Raw genomic sequence first — 18474 nt, 5'->3', positions numbered from 1 at the left:
CTCACATGGGTGATGTAGCAACAAATCATCTTCCACCACAAAATATAAAATTGCGAAAAATAAAAATCCCTGCAAATAGCTTATGAAATCGAATGGAAAATCCAACAAGGTCTCCCAATCTTTTGGAAAAAAAAAAGAAGAGGAATCTAGGAAGCTTTGTTAGAGGTTGACCTTTACCCCTCAGCTCCCACCTTGATAAAGGAGAGAACAGGGAGGGGGAATGTGACTGACCCTATCTTCATCCAAATTCTTTTTTTGACTTGATTATTTCCTCCCATTTTTCTCTCCTACACACTTTTAGATCTTTATTCACAATCCTATTTTTCCTTGCCCATTTCTTTCTTTCCCAGATCATGAGCCTTCTCAGATACCTATTATCATGTAGTATGGTGGTTAAGAGCAGAGATCCTGGAAATATATTGCCTGGATCTAATCCTATTTTCAGACACTACTTAAGATTACATAATCTCTTTATAATTCAGTTTCCTCATATGGAAAATGAGGACAATAAGGTCCAGTTTTCCAGCATACTATGAAGATTAAATGAGGTAATACTTATACTTAGAACACCGCCTTACATGTGTGTCATGTTAATGTTTGCTAAATAAATATTTACACAATATACCCCATGTGGTAAAAAAGTTAAAATGTATAAATTTTATATTTACATTTTAAAATCAAATAAAAGCATATGTATTCTTCACCACACATATATGTATGAATCTTCCATATTCTGAGATTTATGTAAATCTGTGCCACTTGAAAATATATGACTCAAGCTCTTTGGCAACTACTGAAAAAAAAAAAAAAAAAAAGTCCAGAGCTCCTGTGGCAGCACATATACTGAAACTGAAACAATACAGAGAAGATTGACACGGCCCCTGTGCAAGGATGACATGCACATTTGTGAAGCGTTCCACAGTTTTCATAAAGAATATGACTGTATAACCAATATGCTATACACCTGAAACTAACACAAAATAATATTGAACATAGAATTGGAAAAAATTTTTAATTAAAAAAAAGAAATAGTCCAATAAATTCTTTTTTTTTTTTTTTTAAATCCTCACCCGAGTACATTTTCCATTTTTTGTTCAGACAGAGTGGGAGGGAGAGAGAAGAAGAGAGAGAGAGAGAGAGAGAGAGAGAGAGAGAGAGAGAGAGAAAGAAACATCGACGTGAAAGGGACACATCGAGTGGCTGTCTTCCGCACAACCCAACCAGGGCCAGGGACAAACTGCAACCGAGGTACGCGCCCTTAGCGGGAACAAAACCCAGGTCTCTCTGGACCGCAGGCCAAAGCTCTAACCACTGAGCCAAACCGGCCAGGGCCAATAAATTCTTATAAACTTATTTTAGCACTATATGCCTTCCAATCAAGCATTTTATTCAATTTATGGAAGGAGGGGAAGGGATACAAAAAGAATTCATAAATAATTTTCCAGACTTTATTGAAGAGTCATTTCATTTATGCCATTTTCTCACTCTACTAATAATCTAGCCAATTCAATACTAAACTCTATAATTAGAGCAATAAAGTACCTAGATGATTGGAAACATGTACACTCATGCCATAAATAATGTAGAATGACGCTTTTTTAGTGTCCTGGAATTTATACCTTTGCGGAGAGAGAGAGAGAGAGAGAGAGAGAGAGAGAGAGAGAGAGAGAGAGAGAGAGATTAAAACGCTGGTATCAGTAGAACTTAAAAAAAAAATACTTATTGAGGATTTCTAGACTAATAAATGGTATGAGAAGCCATTGCCATTATATATTGCTACTTGAAGAAATTTAACATTGATGTGAAGTACAAAGAATATAAACTTGGTGTTGTCCCCTCACCCCCAATACACTTGGCTACCTGCTCCCAGGCCATGAAGTTCTGTTTTTCTTCGCTCCTGGGCCCTCTGCCACAACCATGCTCTGCCGGATCCTCAGCCAGGCCAAGAAGCATCCAAGCTTGATCTTCTTTGTGTTTCTTGGAGCTGGAGGTACTGGGTCAGTGCTGTATGTCCTGCGCCTGGCATTGTTTAATCTAGATGTCTGTTAGCACAGAAATAATAACCCAGAACCCTGGAACAAAGTGGGTCCCATGATCAAAGCAAGTTCTACTCAGTGAATGTAGGTTGCAGCAAACTGAAGAAAGAAGGTCCAGACTTCTAAATGAAATGTGTCATTATAAAACTGCTTAGAATGAAGGTGTTCTAGAAGCCATCCGCACAATTTTCCACTCAACCAGGAAATATTTCCCCTCCAAATCGCACAAAATCACGTTAGTGTATTGTGTTGGGGTTTACACTGATTAATAAATATTAGAAACTTGAAAAAAAGAGAAAAAAAGTAACTATTTAGAATGGTGTCATCTGAATGGAAAAAAATTATAAAATGCTGAATGAAGACTGAAATTTTATAAATAGAAAAAAAAAGAACATTATGGAAAGCAAGAAATATAGATTGGAGAATGAAAGGATTAAAGACTGTAAACTTTATATGGAATGGTAAGAAGCCACTAGAAGATAATTAGGAGAATTTTATGGCAGAATACATTAGACAAACATCTCTGGAGGCCGGAGGGGGCGGGAGAAGATGTGTGAACTAAAAATAATAGAGAGCAAGCAATATGTGGAGAGCAGGGAAGATCTACTAAAACAACATTACAGGGATTGTTGTTAATGTACAACAGTCTGGAGTGAGTATGATACATTTTATTATTATATTATTTTTCTTTCCTTGGTTATTGAAAGTTGCAGAAATTAAGATAAATACATCACAATAATTTCTCTTCAAACTCAACACATCAAACTATAGCTATATCTATTTTAAACATAGTTCTGCTTTCTGAAGTTTTCAGAATTCAATAGCATGTGCATTGTACAGACTGAGAACTGGTCATTTCCAAATAAGTCTCAGGAGTTTGTCAACTACGTCCATTGATTCACACCGAGATTGAATGGTAAAGAGCCAGAGATCCTGGAAATGATGGAGTTCAGGAAGGAAGAAGTAAATGAGAATGCCAGCTGACAAGGACCTGATTTAAGTTAGGATTAATAAGGGTTATAGGACTTTATTAATCAATACCCTATATAATTTGAATCTTGACTTAAAGTCTCCCAGTACTCATTTTGAGATGTTTTGGGGACTAATGGAAATGTCTACTAATAATGCTCAAATGAGAATTGGAAAGTTATTTAGTGAACTTGTTATCTACTTTTTGCCACCAAACTTTTGCAAATTTCCCTTGGGTAGTTTCTCATTATCTCAAATGATTACTATTCTCATGGCACCTTGTTACGTTTTTTTTGTTTTTTGTTTTTTTTTTCTCCATAAGAGCAAAGGTGATCACTCTCAAGGCTGGTGTAACAGAGCTTGAATACAGTCTGTATTTCACACATTGTAGTCTGCTTCATCCTTGGTCTTTAAAAGTTCAAAATGAGTTAAGATTGGTAAAAAAAAAAAAAAAAAAGAGCTCCCCTATGCCAGCATCTCCTCAGGTCAAGAACCAAGTGACTTTTTCCTGGCCCAGTCTCTTCTCACTTAATTATCCACCTAGTTATTGACCTAATAAGGCTGACTCTTCACTAGGAGCTAACTATCCCAAAAGACTTGCTCCAACATTTCTGAGCCATTTAAAAATATGTTTAAAAATCCAGCATTATAGCTCACCAAACTAGGAGACAGCAAGTTTTTATATTTTTTTAATCTCTCAATTTACCTTGACTCTCCTTATTGGGTATATGATAATTTATAATCTTCAATGCTTGAATAATTCACTAATAAAAATAAGAGTACATCCTCTTGCTGGTGTGGCTCAGTTGTTTGGAGCATCTTCCCAAGCACCAAAAGAAAACATAGCAGGTTCGATTTCTGTTCAGAGCACATACGTACGTTATGGGTTCAGTCCCCGCTCGGGGCACATATGGGAGGCAACAGATCAGTGTTTCTCTCTCACATAGCTATTTCTCTCCTTCTGTCTGTCTGTCTCTCTCTCCCTTAAAATCAATTTAAAAAACAAACAAGCAAACAAACATATCTTCATGTGAGGATAGAGAAAAAATAAAATAAGAGTATATACAGTATTGATCATTAAACAGGTAACTATGAAATCAGTAGTAATTTTTGCTAAGGAAGTATTTGCTTTTGCAAATTTTCAAATGTTTTCTTTGTACTCCCTGCCTTTGTTGAACACCTTCTTCAGGCTATCCTATGTAGGAGAGATCCTTGTTTATTTTTTATGGTGACTAAGTCCTCTGTTTGCAAAGTGATAACCAACATGAACATATTGGCAGGCTAGTGATATCGCTATGTGTTGTTTAGTTTAAATAAATATTTATGGAATTTATATAGATAATATACATCAACCTTATTTCAGAATCAAAGTATTATATTGTTTGATGCTTCAATTTTTATGGTCAAAAAGAAAATGATAAAATTTGACTTCTTTGGCCTTAGTTTGAACTTTAATATCATATTGACACCAGGCTCTGTTTATCTACATTTACCCACTCCAATAAGAGCTTGGTCACCATATTAACTTAGTTCTATGCTTTTTTGTTAATGCCTGAGGTATTATAATACTATCTAAGTGTAATTTTTTGTGTGTGGAATTTAAAGCTAGCATCACAAATAGTTGAGAAATATACAGAATGCTCTCAAGATAGCAGCAGAATTTCAATTTCTTAATCCAGTTTCCACTAATGAAGAGAAAGTCCTATAAAGAGTAAATTTTCAGATACCACAGCCTAGTCATCATATTTATGAATAGTACCTCATAGCTGATACAGATGCAAAAAAATTATAAACCCAATACTTGATACAATATTTATTCCAATAATCAAGCATGCAAGGAGGTCCTTATATTGCTATAGAAGATATGTATTAAAATATAGAGATATGTGAAGGTCACAATCTCCCAACCATTACCATTCAGAAGAATATAGTAGTTTCTATCCTCTGCCCTTAAAATGTATCTGACTTACCCCTATACTATGTTACCTCATCCAGAGAATTGTTGAAAAAGATATAGAATGGATTCAATTAATTTTTACTTATTTGTACCATGTGTCACCAAAAAGTAATTAATGTGGGCTGTAAAAATTAATGTAATCCTTTTTATTCATACCGTTTCCAAGTGATAATGAAAACTGGAAAAATCCAAATCTCTTCACACATCCTCAAATTAAAAACAAAACACTTGCTGATAAACAAAGAGAACAAAACTATCTATAAAGCACACCTTCAGTATAGGAAATAGTGCATACATACTATGAACTTTATAAGTAAGCAATAACTCGAACTCAAACACACCCTCTGGAGACTGGACCAGACCAAAGACAAGATGGAGACTACAGAAAAAGAGAGAAGAAGAAGAAAGAGGAAGAGAGAAAAGGAAGGAGAAAAAAGTAAGAAGAAAAAAGGAGGAAAAAGGACTAAGGCCTCAGAGTAGCAGAACATATATAAAATCAATCCCAGAAATAGAAAGGTCCTTCCCGAGTAGAGGAAATACTGAGAACCAGCCTGAGACATAATAAATAGGAGCAAAGTCTATGAAGTATCAAAAGGAAGGGACCTAGAAGTGTGGAATACAATAAGCAGTCTGCATCACACCTGTGGAAGGGAGGCTATGGAAGAAGGAGGAACCCCTAGCAGGCTTGGTAGTAAAGAGAAAGAAGGAAATTAAAGGTCCTAAAGAAACAAAAGAGAATCACAAGAGTAGAAGACACTTCAAACTCTCCTCTAGGGAAGGTCCTAGAAATTTGAAACTTTCATTTCACTATAGACCAACAAGAGGAAGGACATGACAAACCAAACAAATCTAGTAAACTATTAGATTGTTGGTAGTTCACTAAATGTTGGTCATTTTTATGCATAAATGAGTAACAGAAACATTGAGAAAAGTCATGAAAACAGCCAAATGAGAAAAATGGAAGTAAAAGGATGTAAAAAATGATCAGAGAAAAAATGATTGGTATAGCTGATAGGCAAATAAAATCCAATATGTTTGTAATGAGCCCCTGAAGAAGAAAAATAACTAAATGAATTAGAATTGTTAAAATTATAACCTCAGAAAACTTTCCAGAAATAAAATAATATCTGAATCTATACATTAATATATCCACTATGTACCTTGGAAAATCCAGGGAAATAATCAAATTAAGACATAGCACATTAAAACCATTAAATTAAAAAAAAATTATTTTTTTGTCATTGCACAAAGTTATTACAGTACTATTTACTATTGACTTACTCATTTTATAAATGGAAGTGTGTACCTCTTATTCCCCTTTATCTTTTTATCCCGTTCCACCACCCCCTCCCCTCTGGCCATCATCAGTTTGTTCTCTATATCTCTATTTCTGTTTTGTTTGCTCATCTTTTTTTTTCTTTTTTAGATTCTATATGTAAGTGAAATAACTCATTTTATCTATCCCAACCCCCACCTCTGGCAATCACTAATTGATTCTCTGTATCTATTAAGTTTCTTTTTCTTTTTCTTTTTTTAAGATTTCACATACAGTGAGATCACAAAGTGTTTGTCATTCTCTGTCTGACCTTTTTCACTTAGCATAATACCCTCTTAGTTCATCCATGTTGTCATAAATGGCAAGATTTTGTTCTTTTTGATCAAACTAAACTACAGAACAACAATCATTCAAAACTGCCTGAAATCAAACTGAATGGAAGTCCTACAACTACGGAATTAAAGAAGTCACACCAAGACTGGTAGGAGGGGCACAGGCATAACGGGCTGGTCCCATACCAACATGTGGCAGATAAAAATTACAAGGATACCTTGGCAGGAAAGTTCCTCCCTGAGGACTGAGGAGTCCCTGTCCCACACCAGGCCTCCAGCTCAGAGTCCCAGTGCCAGGAAGAGAAGTTCCCATAATTTCTTACTGGAAAAACCAGCGGGAACTGAGGCTGAGGCGGCTGGAGCCTCAGGCAGCTCCTCTTAAAGGGCCTGCACACGAACTTATTTGGACTTGCACCCTCCCAGCCCCAGCATGGGGGAGGCAGCTTGAAAGGCACCAGAGACATACAGGGAAGAACTGAGCTGTTTGGAATTGGAGCAAGGGCTAGAGAGGGGGCTTTCTACTGGACAGACAAACTGTCAGAGGCCTTTGTTCCTTTGATGAGCCATTCCCTGGGCCTGCAGACAGCTGCCATATCTGAGACTCCAGTAACTTGGCTCACACTGTTTTCCCCACCCTGGTGATTCCCTGAGGCCCTGCCCTACCCAACTTTCAGGCCCACCCAAGCTATTGCCAGTTGTTTTACTATAGGATTGGCCTGTCTTGGATCCTGCTTCAGATTTTCCTCAATTCTTTCAAACAAGCAGCATCTGGTCTCAGCTAGCCCCATACCTCTCATTAAGTAATACATAGAAACAACCACAGAAAGGCAGCCAAAATGAGGAGACAAAGAAACAGGTCCCAAATGAAAGAACAGTACAAAACTCCAGGAAAAGAACTAAGCAAAATGGAGGTAAGCAACCTAATAGATGCTGAGTTCAAAACACTGTTTATGAGGATGCTCAATGAACTTAGTGAGGGACTCAAGAGCATAAAAAAAGACCAGTCAGAAATGAAGGAGGCACTAACTAAAATTAAGAATAATTTATACAGATTTAATAGAGTAAGTAAAGCCAAGAAGCAAACCATCAATTTGTAATATAAGGAAGCAAAAAACACCCAATCAGAACAGCAAAAAAAAAAAAAATCCCCCCCCAAAAAAAAAAATGAGGATAGTGTAAGGAGCCTCTGGGGCAATTTCAAGCATATCAACATTCACATCTTGGGGGTGCCAGAAGGAGAAGAGAGAGAACAAGAAATTGAAAACCTATTTGAAATAATAATGGCAGAAAATTTCCTAACTTGGTGAAGGAAATAGACATACAAGTCCAGGAAGCACAGGGAGTTCCAAACAAGATGAACCCCAAGAGGCCCACACCAAGACACATCATCATCAAAATGCAAAAGGTTCAAGACAAAGAGAGAATCTTAAAAGCAGCAAGAGAAGAACAATTAATTACCTATAAGGGAGTTCCCATAAGACTGTCAGCTGATTTCCCAAAAGAAACTTTGCAGGCCAGAAGGGAGTGGCCAGAAATATACAGAGTGATGAAATGCAAGAACCTACAACTAAGATTACTCTATCCTGCAAATCTGTCATTTAGAATTGATTGCCACATGAAGAGTTTCCCAGACAAGGAAAAGCTAAAGGAGTTCATCACCACCAAACCATTATTATATAAAATGTTGAAGGGTCTTCTTGAAGAAAAAGATAAAACATATGAACAAAAAAAATGGCAATAAATACATATCTATCAATAATTGAATCTACAAACAAAATGAACAAGCAGAACAGAAACACTCTCATAGATACAGAGAACATTTTGTTGGTTGCCAGATTGGAGGGGGGTTGGGCGAATGGATGAAAAAAAGGAAGGGATTAAGAAGTACAAATTGGTTGTTAGACTGACAAACCTCAAAGGGAAGAGGGGTGGAAGTGGGAAAAAATAAACCAAAGGACTTCTATGCATATATGCATAACCAATGGACACAGACAACAGTGTGTGGAAAGGCAGGAGTGGGGAGGGAGTGGGGAGGAGGGGCTCAATAGGGGAAAAATGAGGAACATCTGTAATACATTCAACAATAAAGATAATTTAAAAATATTTTGTTCTTTTTTATGTTTGAGTAATATTCTATCATCTATCTATTGATATCTCTATCTATTTATCTATATCTAATATATACACACACACACACATGTGTGTGTATAAATAAAATCTCACATCTTCTTTTTCCAGTCTTCTATTGATGGACACCTGGGTTGCTTCCATATCTTAGCTATTGTAAATAACGCCACAATGAACATAGAGGTGCATATATCTTTTTGAAATTATTGTTTTGTTTTGTTTTTTTCAGATAAGTACCCAGAATGGAATAGCTTTGTTATAGGGTAGTTCTACTTATAATTTTTTTTTTGAGAAGTCCCATCAACAAAGTACCATGTTGCTGTTTTCTACACTTTCTTGCCAATATTTGTTATTTGTTCACTTTTATCATTTATTTACTTATTTATTTATTTATTTATTTATTTAATCTTCACCCAAGGACATTTTCTGCATCCACTTTTAGATATAGTGGGAGGGAGAGAAAGAGAAAGAAATATCAAAGTGAGGGAGACACACCAACTGGTTACCACCTGCACAACCCCAACCAGGCCCCTGGATGAACTACAACCTAGGTACGTGTCCTTAGCAGGAACTGAACCCAGGACTCTCTGGTCCATGGGCCAGTGCTCTAACCACTGAATCAAACTGGCCAGGGCTATTTCCCACTTTTAAATAATAGTCATTCAGATATGTATAAAGTAATATTTTATTGTGGTTTTGATTTGCATTTTTCTGATGATTAGATCAATGTTTCATTGTTGATTTTCTTTGTTTTTTTTTTTTTAATCCTCACCCGAGGACATTTTTTCCATTCTTTGTACAGATAGAGTGGGAGGGAGAGAGAGGAAGAGAGAGAGAGAGAGAAACATCGATGTGAAGGGACACATCGAGTGGCTGTCACCCGCACGACCAACCAGGGCCGGGGACAAACTGCAACCGAAGTACGTGCCCTTAGCGGGAACCGAACCCGGGTCTCTCCAGACCGCAGGCCGACGCTCTAACCGCTGAGCCAAACTGGCCAGGGCATTGTTGATTTTCTATATGGAATATACCCACTGGTGTAAGTAAGGTGTTAAAGTTCCTTACAATTATTGTATTACTGTCAGTTTCTCTCTTTATGTCGGTTAATATTTGCTTTATGTATTTAGGTGCTTCTAGGTTGGGTATGTAAATTTTACAAGTGATCTATCCTCTTGTTGGATTGATAATTTTATAATTATGCAATGCCCTTTTGGATTATTATTATAGTCTATGTTTTAAAATCTATTTTGTCTGATATAAGTCTATTTTGTCTGATATAAGTATTGCTACCCACCTTTTTTGTTTCCATTTTCAGGAAATATGTTTTTCCATTCTTTCAGTTTCAGTCTGTGTGTCTTTAGCTCTGAAGAGAGTTTCTTGTAGGAAGCATATGGGTGGGTTTTGTTTTTTCATCCTTTCAGACATCTTGTGTCTTTTGATTGGTTAATTTACTCCATTTATATTTAAAGAAATTATTGATAGGTATGTACTTATTGCCATTTTATTAATTGTTCTCTGGTTGTTTTTGTAGTGCTTTTCTATTTTTTTTTCTTTCACCTTTCTCTTTTGTATTGATAACTTTATCTTTAGTGTTATGTTTGGATTCTTTCCTTTTAACTTTCTGTGTATCTATTATGATAAGTTTTTGGTTTGTGGTTACCACCAGCTTCATGTATAACAACCTTTGTTTGTAGCAGCCTATTTTAAGTTGATGGTCATTTAAGTTTGACACATTCTAAAAGCACTAACTTTGCCCTGGCCAGTTTGACTCAGCAGTTGGAGCGTCAGCCTGTGGACCAGAGAGTCCTGGGTTCAGTTCCCGCTAGGGGCATGTACCAAAAAATAAAAAAATAAAAGCACTACATTTTTTACTCATTCTTCCCCATGTTTTATGTTTTTGACACCATATTTTAGATCTTTAGGGTATGTGTGTGTGTGTGTGTGTGTGTGTGTGTGATTATTCTAAATACACATGATTTTACTAAGAACAGTATCTCCCCTTGGACATCCTGCTCCACTGAGGGAAGTTGACAACTCCTGCTCCCCAATCTCTGGGACCCCATTCACATGCACAATCCAAACCAAGTGCCAAAGTGTTCCTTGATGTTCCTCTGGAGTCCATCTGCCTGCAGTTGTCAGATAAGATTGGTGGAAGATGGTGCTACCTGGTCTAGAAAAAATATTTAATACTCATCATCATTCACCCCATCACCAAAGTGTCCACCAATAATACGACATCAGAAGGTGTGAGGAGTGAAGAAAGTGGTCTCACAAATTCCCCATTGCCTTCTAAGTCCCTTGGTCCGGCCTTGTTCCTGGCTCCCAGATGGTGCCCCAGCCTAAAGACTTTTGGCCTGGAAATAATTGTCACCTGATGTCCTGGTAGCATATCACCTGGGGGGCCTATTCATCTGGGGAGATCTGTGGTTTAGAGGAGCCTTTGATAAGGACCAGGACTCCCTGGACATGCAGTGTGTTGAGGCGGGGAACTAGGAGCAAGATGCACAGGAAACCCTGGCCCTGAGCACAGAGTCGCCCTGGCTGAGCTCCTCCAGGCTAAGGACAGGCACTGTACCCTGGGGCGGGAGGTAGAGATACTACAACAGCAGGCCCAGCAGCAGGCTGAGGTCCAAGTTCTGGAGAGCTTCTACAGTGAGGTACAAGGGCTCCACTTTGCCTTCCAAGCAACATGCCAAAGTGGGCAAGGGTGACGACCCAAGCATACCCACCCCAGGACAGACTACAGAGGACTTGGGGTGGAATATGAGTCACCACCTGGGATGTAGGTGAAGTGAGCTTCATAATGTATAGAATTTAAAAATAAATAATGGTGTTGGAATGCCAAAGAAGTGTCCTGTGTGGGTGTGCTGTACAGCGCGGGATGGCAGTCACTGCACCCTGCCACACCCTACGAGGCGCTGCACTCTCCAGCTGGTTGGGTCTCCACAGGGCCACGTTATAATTTGCCCCTCAGAACATGCTGTGAGGTGGGCCGGGGTCTCCATGGTGGTGAGAAGGTGGCAGTGAACTAGAGAGCTGACACTAAGCACCACCTGCATGGCCCCAACGACACTTTACAGGACACGTTGGCCTCACCACACTGACAGCTTCCACTGAGAGGGAAAGGAGCATTTCCCCTCACCCCTAAGAGCACACTGTGATGCTCACGGGCACTATTGAAGGCAGAGCAAGCACCAAGTCCAGACAAGTCTGAGTCCCACAGCCCAACGTCTTCGCTCCATGCCTACTGACCAGACCTCAGCACGTGGAGTGCAGGAACCCGCTGGGTTGGCCAGGCCAGCTGGGCTTCCCTCTCTGTGGGGTGGTATCATCGAATCCTCTTGGTTGGATCCAGAGCACCCTCGGCCCTGGGAATGCCCAGACCCCACCGGCCGACACAGTCCACTCTCCAGGCCTGGACAGCCTGTGCTCTCTGCAAACACTGGTACTTATTGGTCTTGGCTTGGCTACAGCAGGGACTGGCTCCGGCACTGGAATGGTGCAAGTCCTGGGGGAAGTCAGGTTGGATTCCTTGGGCTCTGTGACGATGGGCTTAGTCTTTGAAAGAGGGGGCTGACTGGCCAGCAGTTCTGTAGCTGGTTGATCAGCTCCTGGACCTCCGGCTGCAATTTTGAAGGCAAAGGTTGTAGAGGCCACTGAGTGTCAGGAAAAATTATAACAATCTAAATGTCAGCATTGGAGAATCTGTCCATGTCATGGGTATGATGCAGTCATTAAAATGAAGTTCTTGGCCCTGGCTGGTTTAGCTCAGCAGTTAGAGTGTCAGCCCGAGGACCAAAGAGTTACAGGTTCGATTCCGGTCAAGGGCACGTACCTTGGTTGCGGTTCGGTCCCCAGCCCTGGTTGGGGTAGTGTGGGAGGCAACTAGTTGATGTGTCTCTCTCACATCAATGTTTCTCTCTTTCTTTCTTTCTCATTGTATCTGAAAATAAATGGAAAAATATCCTTGGGTAAGGATTAAAAAGAAAAACATTCCTGGAAAACTTGCAATGAGAGGACAAAACAGTTAATACAGTCGAAAGTGGAAATGTAGACCAGGATCCCAACAGATTTAAAACATCAAAATACACTGTCAGCAGCAGTGATGTTTTAAAAGATGGTTTTTTTTTTTTTTGGCTAATCAGACACATTTTGGTATCCCATTATTTTATTTAAAAATTTTTATCATCAGTGAATTTTTATGTTTACTGGATATTTATTCGTATTTCTCCTCTGTGAATTATCACTGTATATACTTGGCTAACTTTTTAAATTGGGACAAGCATTTTCTTAATCATTTTTATGAGTTCTTTACAGGGTCAGTATGTGATAGTTATTTGTCATGAGTTTATAATAAGCATTTCAACTTTGTGTAAAATATTTTTTGGCTATGCTAGAAGCTTTATTTTTTGAGGTCAAATCCATCTTTTTCTTTGTGATTTCTTCCCTTGTTTTTATGCTAAGAAAACAGCAGACTGATGAGATCACACAAGGTATCCTGGACAAGTCACAGGACCCTGGGGGAGCGTCGGAAATGTATTCTCTTTCGGTTCTGGAGGCCAGAGGTCTGGACTGAAATTCAGGTCTCTGTGCTCGCTCCAGAGGCTCTGGGGAAGAACGTGTCCCTTCCTCTTCCTGTTCCCACCCAGACAAACCCTCTTGAATTCCAACTCCTTGGAACCTGTGAGATCATAGGTGTTTATTTTTTAAACTGCTATGTTTGGGGAATAATTTGTTAACATAACAATGGGCAATACAGGAGGTAAGGCAGGTGTGGAAATGGGGACTCAGTGAATAGTGGTATCATTTGCCTAAAGAAGACAGATACCAGGAAGGAGCATGTTTGTGGGGGGAAGGTCAGTTTGAGCAAGACTCCATTTAAGGTGCCATACGACATTAAGGTGGAGCTGTGTCATGGGAAGTTGAACCAGATCAGAGGAGTGTTTGGAATAGGATATGTTTTTGGAGTCATGTACCTGTGGTAGCAGATAGTAGAATATGTGGGAAAACATCACCTAGTGTCACAGGCTGGCCTTTCTGGAAGTGTTTACTGGGGCTGAGTTTAGGGCGCAAGACATTTATTAGGGACCAAGTCCTGTGAAAGGAGGGGGAGAAAGCAGGATTAGGCAGAAGGTAGATGCCTTGCTGGCCCAATGAAACCTCAGTCAGCCCTGCCAGGAACTCTGCCACAATTACTATGTGTCAGAGTATCCTGTGTTGGGCCAAATGATCAACCCTTTATACACCTGTGTCACTTTGTCACCAGATGTGCGTTGCCCCAGAGAGTCAGGACCTAAGGGAGGTGGTTCTCAGCAGCTGAGCCAGACCCTCCTGACAGCTGGAGGATGCTGCTGTCCTCGATGCCTGTTGCTGGGCAGCAAGCTCTTGCTTGAAGAGGGATCTGGGTAGTGCATCTCTGTGTTTACCGCCCCTGGAAACCAAGTACAGGCATTCTGAGTGTTTTCTTCCAGGAACTTTCTTTTCTCAGGTGTAGGAGGGATCTTGCCTTTTTTACAGAGTTCCCAGCAGGCTGGTCAATCCCAAGACTCTTAGGATTGACCTCAAGGAGGGCTTTGAAAGCAATGCCCAGTATATATATATATATATATATATATATATATATATATATATATATATTTATTTTTATTTGCCAGTAGGGGTGACATAGTGGAGCTAGCCATGTCCTTCCACCGTCCTCCTGGACCAGCCTGCAGCGAACCAGCTACCAGGACTGTGCATGGGCCACTGGTAGAACACATGGTAGGGCTGCCAGTTTTGGAGAGAGGGGAGGGGGAGACGGGGGCTGTCACCAGCGGACTGTAGAACCCTCCATTCTCAGGACCCATCCCCAGGAAGTGGGCCCACGTGGGAGCTGAGGCTCCAAGCCCCAAGCACCAGCTCTACTGTCCACTGTACTTCACTTACAAAACACAAATCAAAGCTACAGTTATTAATCCTTTCAAGACAGCTACTGCAGAGCATTAAACCTCAAGCAGGGGATGCTTCTGAGCATGGGAGCCTGTGTGAATACGCTGCTTGCACAACTCGAAGCTGGCTGTCCATAATGAGAAGAAATTTAAGAGCTGCCCAAACAATTTCAATGTATGGATCTTATCTGAGGCCCAACTTGAATAAACTGGACAGGCAATGGGGAAATTTGAATCCAGATTGAATTTTTGATATTAACATGTTAATCCTTTAGGTGTTATCATTGAACTGTCATTATGTTCAATTAAAAAAAATCTTTTTCTTCATTGATTTGAGAGAGAGAGGGAAAGGAAGAGGGAAAGAGAAATAGAAACATCGATGAGAGAGAACATTTATCAGCTGCCTCCTGCATGCCCCCACTGGGGATTTGGCCCACAACCTGGGCATGTGCCCTGACCAGGAATTGAACCAGTGACCTCCTGGTGCATGGGTTGATATTCAACCATTGAGACACACCAATCAGGCTCTTTTTGTTTATTTTTTAATAGTTTACCTTTCCAGATACATACTAAATATTAACAGGTGAAACAGCAGGATGACTGGAATTTGCCTTAAAATAATATGGGGGGGGGGGGCGGGCAGCAGTTAAGGACATAAATGAAAAAGTGATTGACCAATAGTGGATAATAGTTGAAGCTGTTGGATAGGAGAATAGTCTGTATATCAGCGGTCCTCAATCTGTGGGTCATGACCCCTTAGGGGTTCGAATAATCCTTTCAACAGGGGTCACCTAAGACCATCAGAAAACACATATTTCCGATGGTCTTAGGAACTGAGACACTGCTCCTCTATCCGTCTCCAGGCAGGTCCACCCACATGCAGATACGCCCACATACGAGTACCTGGCATGGTGATATCATCGCGCCAACCCTATCACATACACCCTGTACAAATACAGGTGTATGTGACAGGGTTGGCGCCATAATGTACTTATGTGGACCAGTCACACGTGTAGAGAGCAGCTACTGTGTAGAAAGCAGCTACTCTGTAAAAGCAGCTACTGTGTTGAAAGCAGCAGTATTGGAGGTAAAACAATGCTTCATGAATTATAATTACTGGGTAAATGTGAAATCATGTACTGTAAAATCATCAACTACTGAAAAAAAAGTGTACCATGGGAACTTAATCAGTCTTTTTATATTCAGCTGTGGTTGATCTGAATACTACCCCCTTGTGATAGTAACAGGTATGTAAAAAAAAACAACACAGAGAAAGGTAAATCATAGGAAATTTTAATAGCATAGTATTGACTGGACTATGCCATGTATCATCTTTTGTATATTAAAGCTATTGTTATATATTATTTTCATTAGCAAACCATCCCATGACAATGGATTGTGCAGAAAAGAACATTAAGAAAAGAAAATATAGTGAGGGTTTTTTACAGTATGATTTTACCTCAATAATTACACAGGGATTGAGAAACTGCAATGTGTTATTTGTTGTGAAGTTGTATCAGCCAAATCTATGAAGCCGAACAAACTAAAATGCCATTTTGATAGCAAGCATCTGAGCTTTGCTGGCAAGAATACCAACTATTTTAGAAGCAAAACTGATGGATTCAAGAAAGCCAGACTTGACACTGGTGGCAAGTACCACAGACAAAATGTAGCAATTGTTGAAGCTTCATATTTGGTGGCACTCAGAATAGCCCGAGTTATGAAACCTCACACCATTGCTGAAGATTTACTGTTGTCAGAGGCCAAAGACATTGAGTTATGATCAGAGACACATTTGTTACAAAATTTAGTACAATTTTCTTATCTAACAACACTGTTCACAGAAGAATAGGTGACATGTCTGCTGATATTCTTGATCAGGTAATTCAGGAAATTAAATCTGCTCCACTTTCAATATTTAGCATCCAGCTTGATGAATCTAGACATTGCAAAGTGTGCACAGTTACTGGTTTACATGAGGTATATTAATGATGGTGACTTTAAAAATGAGTTTCTTTTTTGCAAACATCTTGAAACAACAACTACTGCACATGATGTATTTGACACAGTTGGTTCATTTCTGAAAGAGCATAAGCTCTCTTGAGAAAAGGTTTGTGGTGTTTGCACAGACGATGCTCCAGCTATGCTAGGATGTCCATCTGGATTTCAGTTTGGTACTGAATGAGTCACCAAAATTGTTGGAACTCACTGTATGATTCATTGGCAAATATTAGCAATGAAGACGCTGCCACAAGAGTTATAAGAAGTAATGAAAAGCATCATAAAGTCTGTCAATTTTGTAAAGACAAGCACTTTAAACAGTCAACTGTTTTCGCAACTGTGCAATGAGTTGGATATGCTGAACAATGCTATGTTATTTCACACTGAAGTGAGATGGTTGTAGACAGGAAAAGTTTTAAAATATGTTTTTGAGCCTCGTGATGAACTCAAAACGTTTTTTAATCAGAAAGCAAGACCGCAGTTTGAAATACTTTTTAGTGGTAAAAGTGAACTGCAGAAAATAGCTCACTTAGTTGACATCTTTGCCATCTTGAATGAGTTAAATTTATCACTGGAAGGACCAAATGCAACATGCTTTGATTTGTCTGAAAACATCCGATCATTCTAAATGAAACTTCAGCTTTGGCACAAAAAAAAAAAAAAAAAGAATGAAAATAAAATTTACATGTTGCCTACCTTATCTGCTTTCTTTGAGGAACATGATGTTGAACCAGACAAAAGGATTACCATGATAATTTCTGTGAAAGAACACTTGCACACACTTGCAGATAAAATTTCATCATACTTTCCAAATCTACATGACACCCCATTTGCACTTGCCAGAAGCTCATTTACAGTCAAAGTTGAAGACTTCCCTGAGACAGCACAAGAGGAGTTCATTGAACTTATTAACAGCGATGCAGCGAGAACTGATTTCTCTACAATGCCAGTTACAAAATTCTGGATCACGTGTTTGCAGTCATATCCTGTTGTGTCCGAGACGGTGTTGTGCCTTCTCCCATTTCCAACAATATATCCTTGTAAAACAGGGTTTTCCAGCTTGTTGGTTATCAAGTCTAAATACAGAAGTAGACTGTTGTGGAAGATAATCTTTGTTGTGCTCTTGCAAAGACTGCCCCGAGAATTTCTGATCTGGTGAGAAAGAAGCAGTCTCAACATTCACACTGACCTTGGCTTTTTATGCATACTGTCCAAAAATGTAGCAATGTAGTTTACTGTTGTTATATTAAGACTGTTACCCATGCTACACCACGCTTCAAGACAAAATTTCATTTATTTGTAATTAGAAATAAATATTTCAGAATATATAATTACATATCATTATTGTGATTAATCACTATGCTTTAATTCTGTTCAATTTGTACCAATGATAATACATCCTGCATATCAGATATTTACATTACGATTCATAACAATAGCAAAATTAAGTTATGAAGTAGCAGCAAAAATAATTTTATGGTTAGGGGTCACCACAACATGAGGAACTGTATTAAAGGGTCACAGCATTAGGAAGGTTGAGAACCACTGCTCTATATGATGTACTCTTATTTTAAAAATGTTTTTTTTAAATTAATTTATTTTTTATTAATTTTTGTTACAAATGTTTCTCCTCCCCCCCCCCCCACTGATTCCCCCGTCCTCCTCCCTCCCTGCCCTGTCCCCAGTTTGTTGTCCATGTCCACTGTTCATGCATACATGGATATAAGTTCTGTGGTTTATCTCTCCCCCACCACACCCTCTTCAGGGGATTGTCAGTCTGTACCCCACTTCCACGTCTCTGGGACTACCCCATTCCTCAGACTGTTATGTTCATGCTATTCCACAAATG

The 18474-nt window shown here is 39.3% G+C and overlaps 1 non-coding gene and 1 pseudogene across 1 annotated transcript; both read left to right on the top strand.

The window, feature by feature from the left end:
- The first annotated feature begins 820 nt into the window (after positions 1 to 820).
- On the top strand, positions 821 to 926 carry LOC118617923. Its single transcript, XR_004956884.1, has one exon. It is a non-coding gene; the product is annotated as a U6 spliceosomal RNA (small nuclear RNA).
- A 991-nt stretch (positions 927 to 1917) lies between these two features.
- LOC118617783 lies at positions 1918 to 2162 on the top strand (annotated as a pseudogene).
- Positions 2163 to 18474: the final 16312 nt, after the last annotated feature.

The sequence above is a fragment of the Molossus molossus genome, unplaced genomic scaffold (assembly GCF_014108415.1).
Source record: "Molossus molossus isolate mMolMol1 unplaced genomic scaffold, mMolMol1.p scaffold_m16_p_5, whole genome shotgun sequence".
Lineage (NCBI taxonomy): Eukaryota > Metazoa > Chordata > Mammalia > Chiroptera > Molossidae > Molossus > Molossus molossus.
This window is presented reverse-complemented; position numbering and strand designations above follow the sequence as displayed.